General features: G+C 44.3%; 1 pseudogene; it reads left to right on the top strand.

Moving 5' to 3' along the window:
- Positions 1-951: 951 nt before the first annotated feature.
- LOC126985996 (cullin-5-like) overlaps positions 952-18,977 on the top strand; it is a 36,248-nt pseudogene continuing 18,222 nt past the window's right edge.

The raw sequence follows: 18,977 nt of genomic DNA, 5'->3' as shown, positions 1-18,977 counted from the left end.
GCCGGAGACACAGGCTTTGTAAGTCTTCCGGAATTCTTCTGTGAGTTCTGTGAGAAACACACGAGAAATTAATCCAGACAAGGAAAGGTTTTGCCGGCGCCGGGGATCGAACCCGCGACCAGCGTAACGGGAGAGCCACTCCTTTACCAGTCGGCCAAAGAGGTACCCCCCTGGCAGAGGGAGCTATGGGAGGCTCGCCCATCAGGCTTAGTCACCGTGGCACTACAGTCACAAAGTCAAAAGACATAGCTAGATAGACTAAAACTTTGAGTAAACAGTATTAACAAATTAAAGAGAAAAGATCGAAGAAAATACGATTAGGAAATTAATAGCAAGAATTAAGAGTAGCCGTCCGTCAGATATATAAACAAATCCATAAAAAAGAAAATCATAGTTAAACTTTTCAAATTTCGCGGTAAAGCTCGAATCGACGAGGAGATCAAACGAAAAACTTTACTTTAGCAACAAAAATTAATCCTGATCAATAAAAAAGAAACTTGTATGGCATAATCAAAGTCTATATTATAAAAAGTTCAATAAATGTAAATTCATCTGACATGGCAGTGGAGTTTTACGGGAGAAACTAAAGACAAATAACGATAGAGTCTAATAACATGTCATGGCGGCGTTGTTGAAGGTTTGTTGTATTTCTGCCTTTCCTCTCCAATGGCCTCGCTTCTCCTGTCCTGGGCGCTCTATAACCCCCACACGCTTACATAAATCTCTTAACCTCGTAAATAAACCATAAGTAATCCGTTAATGGCCTAAGAGTACCTAGATAACGTTAAAATAAGGTCTCGGTGCCGTCTCGTAGTTTGTTTACATCCGCGGTGCCTCTCGTCAGCTGTCTGGGCGCCTTCCAAGAATGTTCCTTTGTCCCCCAGAGGCGCAGTTTTTTTCTCTTTGTTACCTTTGTGTGTCTTTTATTTATCTCTGTGTCAAGTGCGCGGCGTAGCACCCTCGCAGCGACAGTAGGGGTCGAGCTGCGTGCCCCAGTGTGTGTGTGCCTTGCTTCTCGCCTCGTTCTGTTTATTGTCGTAAATTTATGGTTGGTTTGGTGGTAACTCACGCCCGGTGCCAGTGTTCAGTGCAGGGATATATCACACGTGCCTTAAATATAACAGAAGTATTTGTTTATTATTTTGCAAACACATCAGAAGCTCCCACGACCCCCCAGTCCAGTCCAGTCCAGTAGTAGGCGTGGGATTGCCTTTGTAACGGCTCCCACTTATGACTTATTCTTGATTGTTGATTGGCGATGTTGTCTTTTAGTTTTGTTCAGTTTTCTTGGTGCTCGGCGGCAGCACGGTGCACCTCACCTCCCTTCCTCGTTGTGTTGGTGTTGGTCACTGTTACCTCCGGGACGCCACATTGCTGTACACACAGCATCCCATGGCCGATAAAATAGCAGAGAAAAAAATCCGGTAAAGGTTCAGTATAACTCCGTCGCCTTAATCTTGGTCTATTTTCTTCCAAACCTTCACAAAACCCTTTGCGTACATATAATACATTAGTTAAAAGTGCCGGACAAATACCGCCACCTGTTTTAGGATGGTTAGCGATGGTGGTAGGTAGTGAAAAGGCATATACATACATTTGTTTTGGTGGCGGTGGAGGACATTGGGAGGTGAGCAGTGTTGCCAACGATCCGGTTAGCGATGGTACGCTTAGTTAGCGATTAGCCCACGCATGTGAGACCAGGTCCACCATGCGTGGTTATTCAATTTTTTTTCTAGAACACGCACCTTTACTTAATACTATACCCGGCCCAAACCTTCACAAAACCCTTTGGGTAAAGGTGCATGTTCTAAAAAAAAAATAATAACCACGCGTGGTGGACCTGGTCTCACATGTGTGAGCTAATTGCTAACCAAGCATTGGATCGTTCGCAACACTGCTCACCTCCCAGTGGCCGCCGCCGCCGCCACCAAAACATGTAAGTATATGCCCTTTCACTACCATCGCTAACCACTCTAAAACAAGTGGTGGCATTTGTCTGCCACTTTATACTAATGTCTGATATGTATGCACAGGGTTTTGTGAAGGTTTGGAAGAAAATAGATCAAAATTAAGGCGCCGGAGTTATACTGAACCTTTACCTAAAATCCAACGCTAGGCCTGTGTTAAGCTGGCCCACACAGTCACCGTTCACACTGGCAAGTGGCACCTGAGTCAGACTCCAGGCGCTGTGCAGCCAGTCTGCGAACCTGTACTGTACTCAACGACTACACATACACCCAGGAGGTTGGAGTTGTAATGAACAACTGCAGTTATTTTGGATAAAAAAAAAGTTTTCATCAGATTAATCACAGAATACAAATACGTTTCCCCTTGTCTTTGAATACGAATGAGAGTACTTTAATTTCTATCAGTATTTATTCCGATACGGATACACCCAAATACGGTACTGAAATGTAGGCTATTTCAATATGAATACCAAATAAGAATACTCCGTCCCTGCAGTGTGTGTGTGTGTGTGTGTGTGTGTGTAGGTGTTGGCAGAGTCCTGGACCCATATTCTCAAACATCTTGGGCTTACACCAACAATGGACAAGGCTTTCATAGGAGTGGTGGAGGGTAATACTGACAAGAGGATACCATCTCTTCTGAAGTTAATACTTACAATATGGATTCAAAGTTAATACCGTACATACAATATGGATTTTTTTTAAGTCTGAATGCAGTGCAGTAAGAAATGATTGGTGAAAAGTAGAAGGGGGTTCGAAGGGGGCGAAGCACTACCGTTAGGTAGGTTAAGTTAGGTTAGGTTAGTTTAAATTATTCAGCACGTGGGCTGATGGTAAAACACAGCGCGGGACGGTACAGGGCGGGGGTGGGTAATGGGTGGGAACAGGGTGGGGGGGAATGCACCTCACTCGTGCATTGGAAAGTCAATCATTAAATGGTTTCTGGAAAATAAAACTGTCTCCATGATAAGAAAGCATTATATTTTGTCCAGAAATAAACAGTCAGCGTCTCAAAATTAGTGGGCTACCCTCTCCTCAGTAATCCCCATTGTGGGTATATCAGTGGCCAGTTTTATGAGCCTAGTGGTAGGGTGACAAGATATCTGCACGGTGAACATGAAGAGCATACAAAAGAACCTGATTAATCTCCTTATCAGCTATTTGAAATATTTAACGTGGGTGGTGTAAGTGTCTGAGAATACCAGTCCCAGTCCTGAACCACTGGTCAAAGAACTGCAGGTTGACCGCTCCCCGGGCAGCAAACGTATGGTTCATAACACGTATGGTATTAATGATAAACAATTAAATTTAACAAATCTAATCCAGCCTGCCGTGACCTGAACCAATCTGTCTGTGGGCCACATTCTCAAACATGTCGCCACTCAAGTTCACATATTTGATAGGGCTTTCGTAGGAGTTTTCGGCTTTTCCAGGGGTAGTTTAATGACCTTGGTAGTAGTAGTTTGACCTTTATCCTGTACCGTGAACCTAAAGAAACGCTCATGAGAACCCGACTGATCTTCTCTTTGGCCTTTGGAAATAGTTGATGTGAGAGGCGGAAGCAGCTGAGAATACCAACCTATATTTTCCTTGACCTACCCTCCCATGCCCCACCACCAGAATGCAATATGCTAGACTGGGTTCAAAATTTTTACATCAATATCCTTAACCCGGTAGCAGCGACGGCCCAAATTTGTGGCTTTACCGTGTAGCAGCGACGGGCCAAATTTGTGCCATGATATAAACCCCCAAAATAGATGATACATAATCTGATCACAAATGCTTTGATATATATAATGAAATGGTTTGTGTGAGGAATGATTTTTTCTCATTTTTCTCGCTTGGAGGGACCATTAAGAAACATGATCCCTGCTGCTATCACCGGGTTAAGTTTCTTTAATTTCCCAGAAGCTAATAGTACCTTGGTTTTATTAATGCGCAGATGTCGCCTCTCCTACTTAACCAACTGGTCTTCAAAACTGTTGGAAAGAGTGAAGATGTCAAAACAAGTGTGAAAATTGCCTTGAAATGTGTGTGCACATCAGAGTAACCCAACACCACAAAATAGGGAGACACTGGGGGGTTGAGGTGGGCAAAGTCTCCAGTTAAGAGGTTCATGTGTCCTCTTAGTGCCTCCAAGGGGGGGGGGGAAGCCTTCCCGTAGGTAAGAACATATTGGAGTTTAGCTGAGGTGATTTGTGGGTTTTGGCTGCCATTTTTTTTTTTTTTTTTAATTTTATTTTTTTACAACAAAGGAGGCAGCTCAAGGGCAGCCATGGGACACTATGGGGTAAAGATTCTGTTTGTGCACCCTTTCATACCTCATTTCCTACTTAGTCCTTTCCTGTCAGGGCCGTCTGTGAAAACTGCACTTTTCCCTTGACCTGCACTGGTGGGAATTTCAGTCAGGTACATAAGAGATGCTTGATTCTACGATTCATTGCAGAGCTACTTTTCATCATAAAAAAAGCTCATTTAGGTGTCATTTTAAACCATATTAGTCATGTGCTATTTATTGCAATGGCCAAAAATGAAATATCTGCAAAGTGTAATGCCAAAAACATGAGTTGAATTCAGTCGACATAATTTTTTTTACTAATTATTCAAAACAATTGGCCCCCTAACCAAAAATAATGCATGTACATGGGACGCATGACTCCTTGTGATGGAAACAAACACTACGCTATATAAATTCTTTGTTCTTCCACAACACGCTGTCGCCACCTTTGCTCCGCTACGCTCTTGGTCCATCATCCAACATTCGACAGCTTGAGATATATTTTATTTTTAATATTTAACCCGGTAGCAGTGGGGATCATGTTTCTTAATGGTCCCTGGCGAAAACTGAGAAAAAATCACCCCTCACACAAACCATTTCATAATACATATCAAAGCATTTGTGATCAGATTATGTATCATCTATTTCGGGGGTTTATATCATGGCACAAATTTGGCCCGTCGCTGCTACACGGTAAAGCCACAAATTTGGCCCGTCACTGCTGCCGGGTTAAGAAGACTTTTTGGGATGACGATGAAAGAGGTGAAGGGGAAGGGGGTGGGGGGGGAGTCTGAGTTAGAATTGCAACCTTGAAATTTCTTGGAGTTAGAATCAGTCAAATTCTTTTATATCCGACTCCACACCGTGATAATAATGCAACATATGTAGACAGGAAACTTGAAAAACTGTGAAAGAAGAGTAAATCACCCTCAATAGTGAAATACCGACAATATGTTATGTTACTGAAAGGAAGAATTCATCGCTGCTAATAGAGGAAATTTAGCGTGTGAACAGAACCAGGACATAAAGCACACAAATATAAAGTCAAGAAAGTGTTTTTGGAAAGTGTGCGTGTGTGTAGAGGAGAAAGAGGTGTTACGCTGCATCAGTGAGTGTGTGTGGGAAGGAAAAATCACACTTATCGCGACAGCAATTTTCGGAAGACTCCACGATGGGCTCCCTGTGGATGGTGAGTTGAGCAGGGACGGGACGGGATGACAGAATTATTGCCTTGTGGAGAGCATCGAGACACTTCTCCATAAACTGACCCATCTTTTGGCCACTCTTTAAACCCGGTAGCTGCGGGGATCATGTTTCTTAGGTTAGGTTAAAGGCCCCTCTAAGTAAAATAATGAGAAAGAATCATCACTCATGCAAACCATTTCATAATATATATCAATGCATGTGTGATCAGTTTATGCATCATCTATTTTGGGAGGTTTATATCATGGCAGAAGTTTGGCCCGTTGCTGCTACCGGGTTAAATAGGGGCAGTGTTTAGGGGGCTTTTTTTTCCCCTCATTATTACCAGTGGTTAGCACGCTCGGCTCACAACCGAGAGAGCCCGGGCTCGATTCCCGGGTGGAGTGAAAAAATTTGGGCGGCTTTTCCGGTACCCTACACCCTTGTCCACCCAGCAGTGAATGGGTACCAGGTATTAATCAGGGGTTGTGTCCCGTCTCCTGGGATCTGTTCCTTTCTCCTATAATTCCTTCCCCTTCTGTCTCTTTCCGGCATATGACCTCAGATGTTGCGCCGACTAAACAAAACTTTCCAACTCTTTCCTCATCATCATTATTATTATTATTATTATTATTATTATTATTATTATTATTATTATTATTATTATTATTATTATTTTTTTGCCTTGAGCTGCTTCCTTTACTGTAAACAGAAAAAGAAAAAAAAGTGTGGGAGAGGTATTGCTTGAGTGACTTTTCCAGATTTATCCACACTTATGCATATATTTTTTCATATTGGTTGATATAGAGCACCCTCACCATGCTTTCCTTCCCTTTGAGTACAGGTAATAATGTTCATGTATATCAGTAAATAACAATGATGACAGTATTTTCCCTATTTTTATGTGGTGCACTTTTCCCTTGATCCTGTATGCCAAGGCAACCTTCATCCTTATACAGTAAACCCTCCATGTAACGGACCCGCTCATGACGGATTTTGGATATAACGGACAAGGTCAGAGGGTCAGAAATTCATGAGGACCGACGGAGAATAATTTCTAAACCAGTTGCGCCTGGTGGCTACAACAGTGTGGCTGCCTGGCCCTCCTGCCTTTGTCTGTTGTCCCATGCTTTGGTTACTGTCAGTGTTGTGCACAGTTCCGCTGACCGCTAATTAGTGAAGCTAACTTTTTGTTAGCCGATGGCGTTTTGCTTTGGAAACAGTTAGTGGACCAATTAGCTTCCGCTTAATGTAGCTTCTCCTTCGCTAACTTTAGGTCCACTAAAAAATTCATACAGGTTTGTTCTTGTCCGTTGTGGGCAGACACAGCACCGGTTGAGCCACACGGTACAATAATTGAACCAGTGCTTCCACCTTTGGGTAAATTACTCCTTAAAGTTGGGTAATTGGATAATTATTTGGGAAACTTTTTGGCATTTTAGGGTAATGCATCTTCCATCTCCAACTCTTTGAACTCGGGATTTAATGACAAGAATTCAACATTTTCCACCTGACAAGAAATAAACTTAGAATAATAAAAACAAAAGTGTCAGTTATGAAAAAAAATTAAAAATGCGTAAATTTGCGGGAAATCTTGTGTAAAATATACAGAGTTAGGATAGACTGGAGGCTTCTTTCTCTGCTCTTCTTGTTGTTGCTTGTTGGGCTCTTTGTTCAGTTCAGCCGCCATATTACTAAACTGAAGCTAAATCCATAAAAAGGTTACCGGTTGGCATCAGCTTCCACTAATTTCTTTATCAGTTTAGCAGTTTACCGTAAGCAAAGCTAACTTTTTACTCAGTGGATTACCAGTTAACGAAGCTAACTTTTTGGCTAGTGGTGCCCGCCCCAATGGTTACTAAAGCCTTTATCTGCCCACCTGATGAAATATTTTCCTGCTTGTGGTTCCCATTCAAATGAAGGACGTATTTACACCACAAGAAAGTCTTATGCATTAATCCAGGATGTAAATGCAATGAAAAATAGTCAAGTGTGTGTGATTGTTGGTACTGACACAGCTTAAAAATGTCAGGGGGGGTGAAGCCTCCCCGTTAGGTAGGTTTGGTTAATTTAAATTTATTTGGCACGTGGTGTGGGGTGGCGGAAATGCGCAGCGCATGACAGGACAGGACGGTGGCAAGGGTGGTCCACTATGCAGGCCGGTGTTGCGAGAAATACCTATTCGCAGAAATGAGTCACTCTGCTGTCCACCACACATGCACACTGGGGGAATACACAGCATGAAAAACATTAATTTGCCTGGTTATGTTCTAATGTGTCCACTTGTGATCTTTGTGAGCAGTGATTGAAATATAGAAACAGTAAGCAAGTTGAACCTCTCTCTGCGAGCTATTTTGCGGCTGTGGCCTTGGCGGCTGAGTGTACAACAGGCATTGAAAAGACAATCTTTTAATGATTTGTGACAAACAGTTAGCAGATTATTTCATAACACAACAAAAACTACCAAGCAGTTTAATCTCCCAGTGCAAGATGGGCGCACTAGTAAAATTTTATCTATACCTGTAATGAAACTGCCCCGCCGCAGGACCCCACTGCCAACCTGGCAGCCGCAGTGCCTTGCAGTCTGTCGCTAAGTGTGCTGTGCAGCTATAAAACAACGGGCAGACAACATACACACAATAAAAACTATGCCTACGTTTATTGAGTTCATTGGTATTATACGTATTCTTTTAAATTTCTGCCGCTTATAACGGACTTTCGGCATTAATGGACTAGGTTCCCCCCAATTAGTCTGTTATATCGAGGGTTTACTGTATATACCATTATTTTTATCTTGATAACAAAATCTCCAGAATTTCCTTTTCTTCCACTAGCTCTACAGGAGAATAAAACACTTATGAATTACAAGAATACCAACGCCTTCTTCCTTCCTTCTCCTAACCTACAAGACAGAAGGTCCTTCCTCTCTTTATATAACAACAGAATAACTACATTTTTAGACCGAAACCTTCATCTCATCATGACACCACCACACACTTCTCCTTCACACCCGACACAGGACAAAACACCAAGCCCTCGTCTACATAAACAAAACTAACACACCTTCCTTTCCTCCCCTCTTGTCGAAAAAAAAGCTGCCCACACTTTTTCTTTCTTTCCCCATACTGATGAAAATGCCTTTGTCTTCCATGCCCCCCAGGACAAAGGAACAGTGACCTTTGAGGAAAAATGGCCCACCATGCGCCCGACGGTGCTGAAGCTGCTGCGGCAGGAGCCGGTGAGCCGCGCCGAGTGGCAGGACCTTTTTTGGGCCGTCCACAAGGTGTGCCTCTGGGACGAAAAGGGGCCGCCCAAGGTACAGAAGGCACTGCAGGATGACATACTCGACTTTATCACCCACGCACAGGCGGTAAGTGTGGCAAGTAAAGGGTAAGACCCGCTGGAGTGCTGACACCCTGCCCGGGCAAACTCTTGCTCTGCCTGTCAACATCTCCCTTTCCTTCCTGCTGGAAGTGTGCCTACATACAATCTGTGCCTAAGAAGGGTGACCGCTCCAATCCCTCAAACTACCACCCTACAGCTTTACTTCCTTGTCTTTCTAAAGCTTTTGAAACAATTTTTAGTAGCAATTATCAACTACTGACTGTCCCGCTGATCACCAGTGCGGATTCTGCAATGGGCATATCACTGGCAGTCTTGCTTCCCTCTTTTAGCTGTTTTGGCAAAACTTGCTGTTGGCTTAGACATCTTGGCAGCATTTGACAGTGGCACAAATCTTTGCTTTCTAAACTGCCCTCCTGATTCCTTCCCTCTCTCTGCACTTGTCTTCAGTTTCTTTTCAGGCTGATCTATCTCTTCTGTAGTAGACAGTCACTGTTCTAAACCTTTCAACAGTGGTGTTCTGCAGGGCTGTGTTCTATCTCCCACTCTTTTTATCATTCATTGATGGTCTTTCTAGATTAAGCTGCTCACTCCACTCCTGCACCAATGACCGCTCTATAGTACTCAGCATCTTTTAACATAAGACCTGCCCAACAGGAATTGCATGACTCAAGGCTGGATGCTGCAGGACACTTAACCTCTGACTTTTGTTCAAAAAATAAAATCACTTACCCCTTAAATAATTATGTGAAATGGATTAATCCATTCCTGAACCTTAGATGATTACTTATTTAAACCTTCATAACAGTGCTTCATGCATAAATTTGTATGCTTGTATATATAGTAGACTGTAGGCCTATAAACTGGTAAAGTAGTGACTAACATGAGCAGTGCTTACATCAACCTAACCTTACCTAGTATCATCATGTCACAGCACCCAACAAAAACCCTGAACTCTCTCATCATGTCACAGCACCCAACAAAAACCCTGAACTCTCTCATCATGTCACAGCACCCAACAAAAACCCTGAACTCTCTCATCATGTCACAACACCCAACAAAAACCCTGAACTCTCTCATCATGTCACAGCGCCCAACAAAAACCCTGAACTCTCTCATCATGTCACAACACCCAACAAAAACCCTGAACTCTCTCATCATGTCACAACACCCGACAAAAACCCTGAACTCTCTCATCATGTCACAACACCCGACAAAAACCCTGAACTGTCTCATCATATCACAACACCCAACAAAAACCCTGAACTGTCTCATCATGTCACAACACCCAACAAAAACCCTGAACTCTCTCATCATGTCACACCACCCAACAAAAACCCTGAACTCTCTCATCATGTCACAACACCCGACAAAAACCCTGAACTGTCTCATCATGTCACAACACCCGACAAAAACCCTGAACTCTCTCATCATGTCACACCACCCAACAAAAACCCTGAACTCTCTCATCATGTCACAACACCCGACAAAAACCCTGAACTCTCTCATCATGTCACAACACCCAACAAAAACCCTGAACTGTCTCATCATGTCACAACACCCAACAAAAACCCTGAACTCTCTCATCATGTCACACCACCCAACAAAAACCCTGAACTCTCTCATCATGTCACACCACCCAACAAAAACCCTGAACTCTCTCATCATATCACAACACCCAACAAAAACCCTGAACTCTCTCATCATATCACAACACCCAACAAAAACCCTGAACTCTCTCATCATGTCACAACACCCAACAAAAACCCTGAACTCTCTCATCATGTCACAACACCCAACAAAAACCCTGAACTCTCTCATCATATCACAACACCCAACAAAAACCCTGAACTCTCTCATCATGTCACAACACCCGACAAAAACCCTGAACTCTCTCATCATGTCACACCACCCAACAAAAACCCTGAACTCTCTCATCATATCACAACACCCAACAAAAACCCTGAACTCTCTCATCATGTCACAACACCCGACAAAAACCCTGAACTCTCTCATCATGTCACACCACCCAACAAAAACCCTGAACTCTCTCATCATGTCACAACACCCAACAAAAACCCTGAACTGTCTCATCATATCACAACACCCAACAAAAACCCTGAACTGTCTCATCATGTCACAACACACAACAAAAACCTGAACTGTCTCATCATATCACAACACCCAACAAAACCCTGAACTGTCTCATCATATCACAACACCCAACAAAAACCCTGAACTGTCTCATCATATCACAACACCCAACAAAAACCCTGAACTGTCTCATCATATCACAACACCCAACAAAAACCCTGAACTGTCTCATCATATCACAACACCCAACAAAAACCCTGAACTGTCTCATCATATCACAACACCCAACAAAAACCCTGAACTGTCTCATCATGTCACAACACCCAACAAAAACCCTGAACTGTCTCATCATGTCACAGCGCCCAACAAAAACCCTGAACTGTCTCATCATGTCACAACACCCGACAAAAACCCTGAACTGTCTCATCATGTCACAGCACCCAACAAAAACCCTGAACTGTCTCATCATGTCACAACACCCGACAAAAACCCTGAACTCTCTCATCATGTCACAGCACCCAACAAAAACCCTGAACTCTCTCATCATGTCACAGCACCCAACAAAAACCCTGAACTCTCTCATCTCTTCCAGCGCGTCCTGGACCAACACGAGAACCAGGCGCTCCTGAAGGCGTACATCACAGAGTGGCGCAAGTTCTTCCAGCAATGTAACTACCTGCCGCTGCCCTTCAACCAGCTGGAGTCCGCCCTCGCTGGCAAGACCACCACCTCCGTGTCCAAGAAAGTGCAGAATGATGATGCTATCGTGAGGAAGGTGAGTCAGGGAGAGAGGGAGTGAGGAGAGTGATTGATGGGGAAATGATCTCTGATGGAAGTTCAAGTTGATGATATTATGAGGAGGGAGAGAGAGAGAGAGAGAGAGAGAGAGAGAGAGACTTCTTGACTACATCCTCCTCCTCCTCTTCTATTAAATCATCCTTTTCTTCACCTCTTCCTCTTCCTCTTCCTCCTCCACCTCCTCCTCTTCCTCATAATTCTCACCTCCTCCTCCTCCTCTTCCTCTTCTATCAAATCATCCTTTTCTTCATCTCTTCCTCTTCCTCCTCCACCTTCTCCTCTTCCTCACAATTCTCACCTCCTCCTCCTCCTCTTCCTCTTCCTCATGACCCTCACTTCCTCACAGCTCATGTTGGACAGCTGGAACGCGTCAATCTTCAGCAACATCAAGCAGCGGCTGCAGGACTCCGCCATGAAGCTGGTGCACGCCGAGCGGAACGGTGAGGCCTTTGACTCCCAGCTGGTCATCGGCGTCCGGGAATCGTACGTCAACCTGTCGTCCAGCGCCGGCGACAAGCTGCAGATATACACCGAAAACTTTGAGAAGGTACTGTGTGTGTGTGTGTGTGTGTGTGTGTGTGTGTGTGTGTATTTACCTAGTTTACCTAGCTGTAATTTTACAAGGCCTGGGCTTACGCCCATGTGGTCCCGTCTTCATATCTGTATTTGTCCAGTTTTTCCTTAAAGTTGTGCACACTCTTCGCCGATACTACATCCTCACTTAGTCTGTTCCAACCCTCTATATTTCTTTGTGGGAAGCTATATTTCTTTTCAGGGTTTGCAGAAAATGAAAGTGACCTACAAAATTTGGTCAGTGTTTTTGATAGTGTCTGTAACAGGAGAAAGCTGAAAGTAAATGTCAACAAAAGTAAAGTGATGGTTTGTGAGCGAAGTTGAAGTGAGGTTGTAGATTTTGTATGCCCATATAGAGTGGGAATTGAATGTGAAAAAGAATGCAAAATAATTTTGAATGGTGAAGAAATGGAGGAGGTCAATGTGTTTAAGTACCTTGGATCAGTTATGTGTAAGCATGGTGGTATGGAGGGAGAGATAAGAGAAAGGGCATTGCAAGGAAGAAGGGTGGTAGGGTCTTTGGGACGAATCATGAATGGCAGAAGTGTGAGCATGGAGGTAAAGAGGGATTTGAGAAATACAATAATAGTACCAACCCTCACATATGCAAGAGAAACGTGGGCCTGGAATGAAAGTCAGAGGTCTAGAGTGCAGGCAGTGGAAATGAGTTATTTGAGGAGTGCTTGTGGTGTGAGTAGAATGGATGGAATGAGTAATGAAAGTGTGTGAGCATTTGGAATGTGTCACAGGGGTGAAGGAAGAAGTGTGGAGTGGTGGAAGAAGTGAAGCGACAGACCTTAAAGTGGTTTGGCCACATGGAGCGAATGGAGGAGAGTAAGATGACCAGAAGGGTGTATGTGAGTGAGATAGAGGGAGGGAATGCTAGAGGACGGCCCCCAGTGAAATGGAGGGCTAGGGTGCAAGAACGTTAGGGAGAGGGGAAAGATCTTGAGCAGGCAAGGAGGGAGTGTCTGGATAGAGAAAGTTGGAAGCTCTTCTGCGTGGCCATCCCTGGTGGGAACTCCTAGGAGCAGGTGTCGATGAAATGATGATGATGATATATTTCTTTATGTCTCTCAAGCATCTTCCTTTTCTCAATTTTTTACTGTGTCCTCGTGTGTTGCTGGTGTTTCTTCCTTCTCTTAGTAGTAACTCCTCATTGTCTACTTCTTCCATTTTATTCCATAACTTATAATTTATAAACTTTGTTCCAGTGTCGGCAGGTCCATTTCCTTTAACCATTCTTCATATGTCAATCCCTCCAGTTCTGGAGCCATTTTTGTTGCCATTCTTTGTATTCTTTTTAGTTTTTTTGTGTGTGTCTTCTTATGGGGAGACACCGTTTCCGCATATTCCAATTTTGGTCTAATCCTAGTGGTTATTAGCTTTTTCATCATATCCTTATCCATGTACAGTAATCCCTTGTCTATCGCGGGGGTTAGGTTCCAGAACCCCCCACAATAGGCGAAAATCCGCAAAGTAGCGACCTTATATTTATTTTATTATTTATATATACTTTAAGGCTTTATAAACCCTCCCCTCACTCATATAAACATTTCCCACACTCTTATAAACACTTCCTATACAGGAGGTCCTCAGGTTACGAAAGGGATGAAATCATGAAGATGCTGGCTAACTCTTGCATGAGGAATTTGGATACTATAGGGATGAGCTTGAGTAGAAAGTTGTGTGCACTGGGGCCGCAGGAGGAGTGGAGGCATGCAGTTAGCAGGTATAGAAGAGCAGTCAGCATGAAAATCTCAAGAGAAGATGGAAAGAGTGGTAATATTGCAGTTGATCTCAAGACAAAAGGACTGTGTGAGAGGTGCATTCTCCACATTCTCTCTCTCTCTCTCTCTCACGCATACTTTGTTCCACAGGCATACATTGAGGCAACAAAGGCGTTCTACCGAGTCAAGGCACCGCAGTACCTCGAGGCGAACGGCGTGCAGAACTACATGAAATACGCCGAGCTTAAACTGCGCGAGGAGGAACAGCGCGGCGAAAAGTACCTCGAGTCCTTCAGCGGATCACTGCAGAACGTAAGGAAGGAGGGGTGGCGGAGCGCTGGGAATGCATGTGGAAGGGTTTGGTGGAGGGGAGGAGATTTTAGGGTGGCAGGAAGGGAAGGGGAGGTAGGACTGTGTATGTGGATAGTATGAACTTGTGTGGTTATCTACGGACTACAGTAAATTACAAGACATGGTGGTGGTGGTGGCAGAGGGCAATGGATTAATGTAGAAATGATGGGAAGGTGTATTTATTTAGTTGTATTTACCTAGTTGTGGTTTTACAGGGCCTGGGCTTTACGCTCGTGTGGTCCTGTCTCCGTATCCACATTTATCCAACTTTTCTTCCTTAAAGCTTTGCGTTGATAGGTGGTCTTCAGGGCAGCATGTGGGCAGTCTTAGGCCACTCGGCGGTGACTGAAAAATCACGGCTGTGCAGTGGCCAGGACTTGAACTCACTTCCCTCCTGGAGCTCCTGGACGCACTGCCGGCATGCTAACCACTCAGCCACCGCCTCCCCTCTACCATTTCTTCCTCATCTTCTTTCCTGCAGTTGAACGAGTGCTGCGTGGAGGTCCTGGTCACCACCTTCAGGGACACCATCCTGGCCGAGTGTCCACAGATGATCAAGAACAACGAGACCGATAGTGAGTACTTGAAGGGAGACGGAAACAGAGACACACTCAACAGGGAAACACTCACTCAGGGTTGTGAGAAGAAAAAGGTTCGGTTAGGTTAGGTTAGGTCAAGTTAGGCTAGGTTAGGTTAGGTCAGGTTAGGTTAGGTCAAGTTAGGTTAGGTCAGGTTAGGCTAGGTTAGGTCAAGCTAGATTAGGTTAGGCTAGGCTAGGTTAGGTCATGTTAGATTAAGTTAGGTTAGGTCAGGTTAGGTTAGGTCAAGTTAGGTAAGGTTAGGTCAGGTTAGGCTAGGTTAGGTTAAGGTAGGTTAGGTTAGGCCAGGTTAGGCTGGGTTATGTCAAACTAGGTTAGGTTGGGTTACGTTAGGCTAGGTTAGGTCATGCTAGGTTAGGCTAGGCTAGGCTAGGTTGGGTCATGTTAGATTAAGTTAGGTTACGTTAGGTCAGGTTAGGTTAGGTTGGGTCAGGTTAGGTTGGGTCAGGTTAGGCTAGGTTAGGTCAAGCTAGGTTTGGTCAGGTCAGGTTAGGTTTGGTCAGGTTAGGCTAGGTTAGGTTGGGTCATGTTAGATTAAGTTAGGTTAGGTCAGGTCAGGTTAGGTTAGGTCATCTTAGATTGTTAGGTTAAGTCAAGTTAGGTTAGGTTAGGTCAGGTTAGGTTAGATTAGGCTAGGCTAGGTTGGGTCATGTTAGGGTAATGTTAGATTAAGTTAGGTTGGGTTAGGTTAGGATATGGAAAATTTTGACTCCTCACACCACCCAGCCACCACCACCACACCACACCACCACACCACACCACACCAGCCACACCACACCCAGCCACACCACCCAGCCACACCACACCACCACACCACACACCACACCAGCCACACACCACACACCACAGCCACCACACCACACCACACCCACCACACACCACCACACCAGCCACCACCACACACCACACCACACCCACACCACCAGCCAGCCACACCACACACACCACACCCAGCCACACCACCACACACCCAGCCACACCACACCACACACCACCCAGCCACACACACACCCACACCACACCACACACCAGCCACACACACCCAGCCACACACCACACCCAGCCACACACCACACCCAGCCACCACACACCACCACACCCAGCCACACCACACCCACACACCCACCCAGCCACACACACACCACACCACACCCAGCCACACCCACACCACACACCACACCCAGCCACACCACACCTAACTAATAAAGTCCTCATGTAGTGCCGTCAGAGCTTAAGATGACAGTTAACTCAGCAAATCTTGTGTACATGTGAAAAGAAGCAGATATTATGCCCCTCAAATATACTTAACACTTGATAAAATCCAGTATATCCATGTCCACGGCAGAACTCAAACCAGTTGTATACTCCTCAGACCACAGATATAATGTAAAGTGTCTCAGAAAACCCTCGCATTCCTGTTAACTATTAAGACTTCTGAAAGGACGAGCGTGTCATAACTGAGCCACTGAAAGCCGTACTGAGTGTTGCTGGATGTCAGGAGATCAGTTGTGGTGGGTCATTCATGTCACATTTGTCTCCAGAAGTCTAATAGGCTAATGGTTTGACAGGGATGCATAGGTTTTCTGAGATGTTTTACATAATATTTGTGGTCTGGGGAGCTTTTTGGTGGTCCGTTCACACTACATTCGTCCTCCAGAAGTCTAATAATGGTTTGACAGGGATGCAAAGGTCTTCTGAGATGGTTTATATAGGTTGAAGGAGATTTTTTTAGCAAAGGAAGCAGCTCAAAGGCAAAAAATAAAATAATAATGAGAAAAAGCCTTGCTAAACCCTTCCCCTATAAAAAAAAGAAGAAAAAAAGGAGTTGAAAAGAGTGGAGTTAACATCGTAGTTTGACACCATCAGCAAACAATCCCTATAAGTAGAATAATAAGAATTCAACTTATCTAAGGACCCCATGACATCCCTTTCAGAGCTCAAGCTGATGTTTAAACTGATGAATCGTGTGCGGACGGCATCCAGCCTATGCTCGGCGATGGAGGAGCACATCGTGTCGGCAGGGCTAGCAACATGGTGGCGCCGCCCGACACCATAACGCAGGACTCGGGCAGTGCGTGAGAAGCTGCTCGACCTCTTCCAGCGGTTCAGTCGCCTTGTGAGCGAGGCGTTTGGCCGAACCCGCACTTCCTCACGGCCCGAGACAAGGCTTACAAACAGGTGGTGAACGACACACAAGTCTTCAAGCTGGAACTGCCTAGCAAAACGGTATGTAATGGTGTCAGTGGTGGTGATGGTGATAGTTCGAGGAGTTTGTATGAGAGCCAGATTGAGGGAGTGGTGTCAGGAGGCCATCAGTAAAGTGGATTAACAGAGAGAATAAGTAGTCACACCTTGGTTTCAAGCTTAATTTATTCTGGAATTTCACTCACAAACCAAAAATCTTGTAAACCAAAATGAAAGCACTGTAATGCTGAAAACACAAAGATTGCACACTAGAGCACAAATGTAAGTTGACACAAGCACCTCTGTGAGTGTACAATGTGGACTGAGACCCCATTCCCATTGTTTTCTGCTCTGAGCGCTCTCATCTTGTGGCAAACAAAGGGAACCCATGCTGACATCTTCAACTTGTACAAGCAGGATGCTCATACTAAATCACCGCTCATAAACCAAGGTAACTTTAGTGAATTGTTTTTGCTCATAAATCAAAACACTCGTAAACTGAGGTGTCACTGTACTGGAGAAAGCTGGGAGGCGAGGGATTGAATGTTCAGAGAGGGAAGAGCTTCAGAGAAATTTCTGCGAGGGGACCGGGGCCCAGAAATTTATAGAGATAGATTGAGTAGTGCTGTTAATAATAATTTCATAACCTTTATTTGTGTTTTCAGTGTTGTATTTTTTGTCTCCATTTTCTCATCCATTCCTATAATTCCTTCCCCTTCTGTCTCTCTCTGGCATATGACCACAGATGTTGCGCCGACTTAACGAAACTTTCCAACTTTTTCTCATCCATTGTCTCTCAACTCTACATCTCCTTTTCCCATTTGCCGGAGTCTGGCGTCATTTTTATCGAAGCCTGATATTATACGGCTGCTTGGTCTTGCTGATTCCAACCCCTGCACCATAATAGTTACAGGCTGTGTCCTCAGCTTCTGGGGTGTAGGAATGGCCTCGGCAGCTGCCACCCCTGCCCAATTTTCTTACTGAGGGCAGAATGTCTTTACTGTCCATCATACACTCTCTCCATCTTGCTGCCTTGCTCTACTACTGTTATTTCTAAATGATCTTCCTTGCTGCTATCCTCTCCACACACACACCACACCCAGCCACACCACACCCAGCCACACCACACCTGAAACACCACACCACACCACACACCAGCCACACCACACCTCTCTTACCCTCTTCCATCTATCCATCTCTTTCCTACCTTCATCAATCACTTCCCAATGCTTTTTCACACTAGCCTGCTAATCACCTCCTTCAGTTTTTTTTTTGCTCTCTATCTCTATTTCTACCTATTGCTTTCATCTTTTCTGTCCCTTCCTTGTCATGCCCAGCGCCTGACCATCGAGGCATCACATTGTCCCTCCTCTCGTCCACTAACCTTGCTACTTTTGTCAGGGTAAAGGATGCAAACCTACTTTGTTGTTGACGGCTTATAAAGCATTGCAACGGCTTATAAAGGCGCACCCCATAATTTGGGCAGGCATTTGAAAATATAACTACTACAAGTGTCAGGTGGAATTTTTGGCTGACATTTGTAATACCTCCCCAACATCAGGTCATTTTTAAAGTTTCATGTGTTTTCAGATCCTTATTAAATCACCCAATAAAGCCCCGCATAATATTTGCTGGGACCACCTACCAGAACTGGTCCTTTTTCTTAAAAGATTGAATTGTACTGCTTTGAGGCGTAAACAAACATGGTGTGACAGCGACATTATTAGAGGGTAACAGGTATAAATATATATATATATATATATATATATATATATATATATATATATATATATATATATATATATATATATATATATATATATATATATATTAATATGTGTGTGTGTGTGTGTTAGTGTGTGTGTGTGTGTGTATGATT

This window comes from Eriocheir sinensis, chromosome 61 (genome assembly GCF_024679095.1).
Source record: "Eriocheir sinensis breed Jianghai 21 chromosome 61, ASM2467909v1, whole genome shotgun sequence".
Lineage (NCBI taxonomy): Eukaryota > Metazoa > Arthropoda > Malacostraca > Decapoda > Varunidae > Eriocheir > Eriocheir sinensis.
The sequence above is the reverse complement of the archived record's forward strand: the minus strand, read 5'-3'. Positions and strand labels throughout refer to the sequence as shown.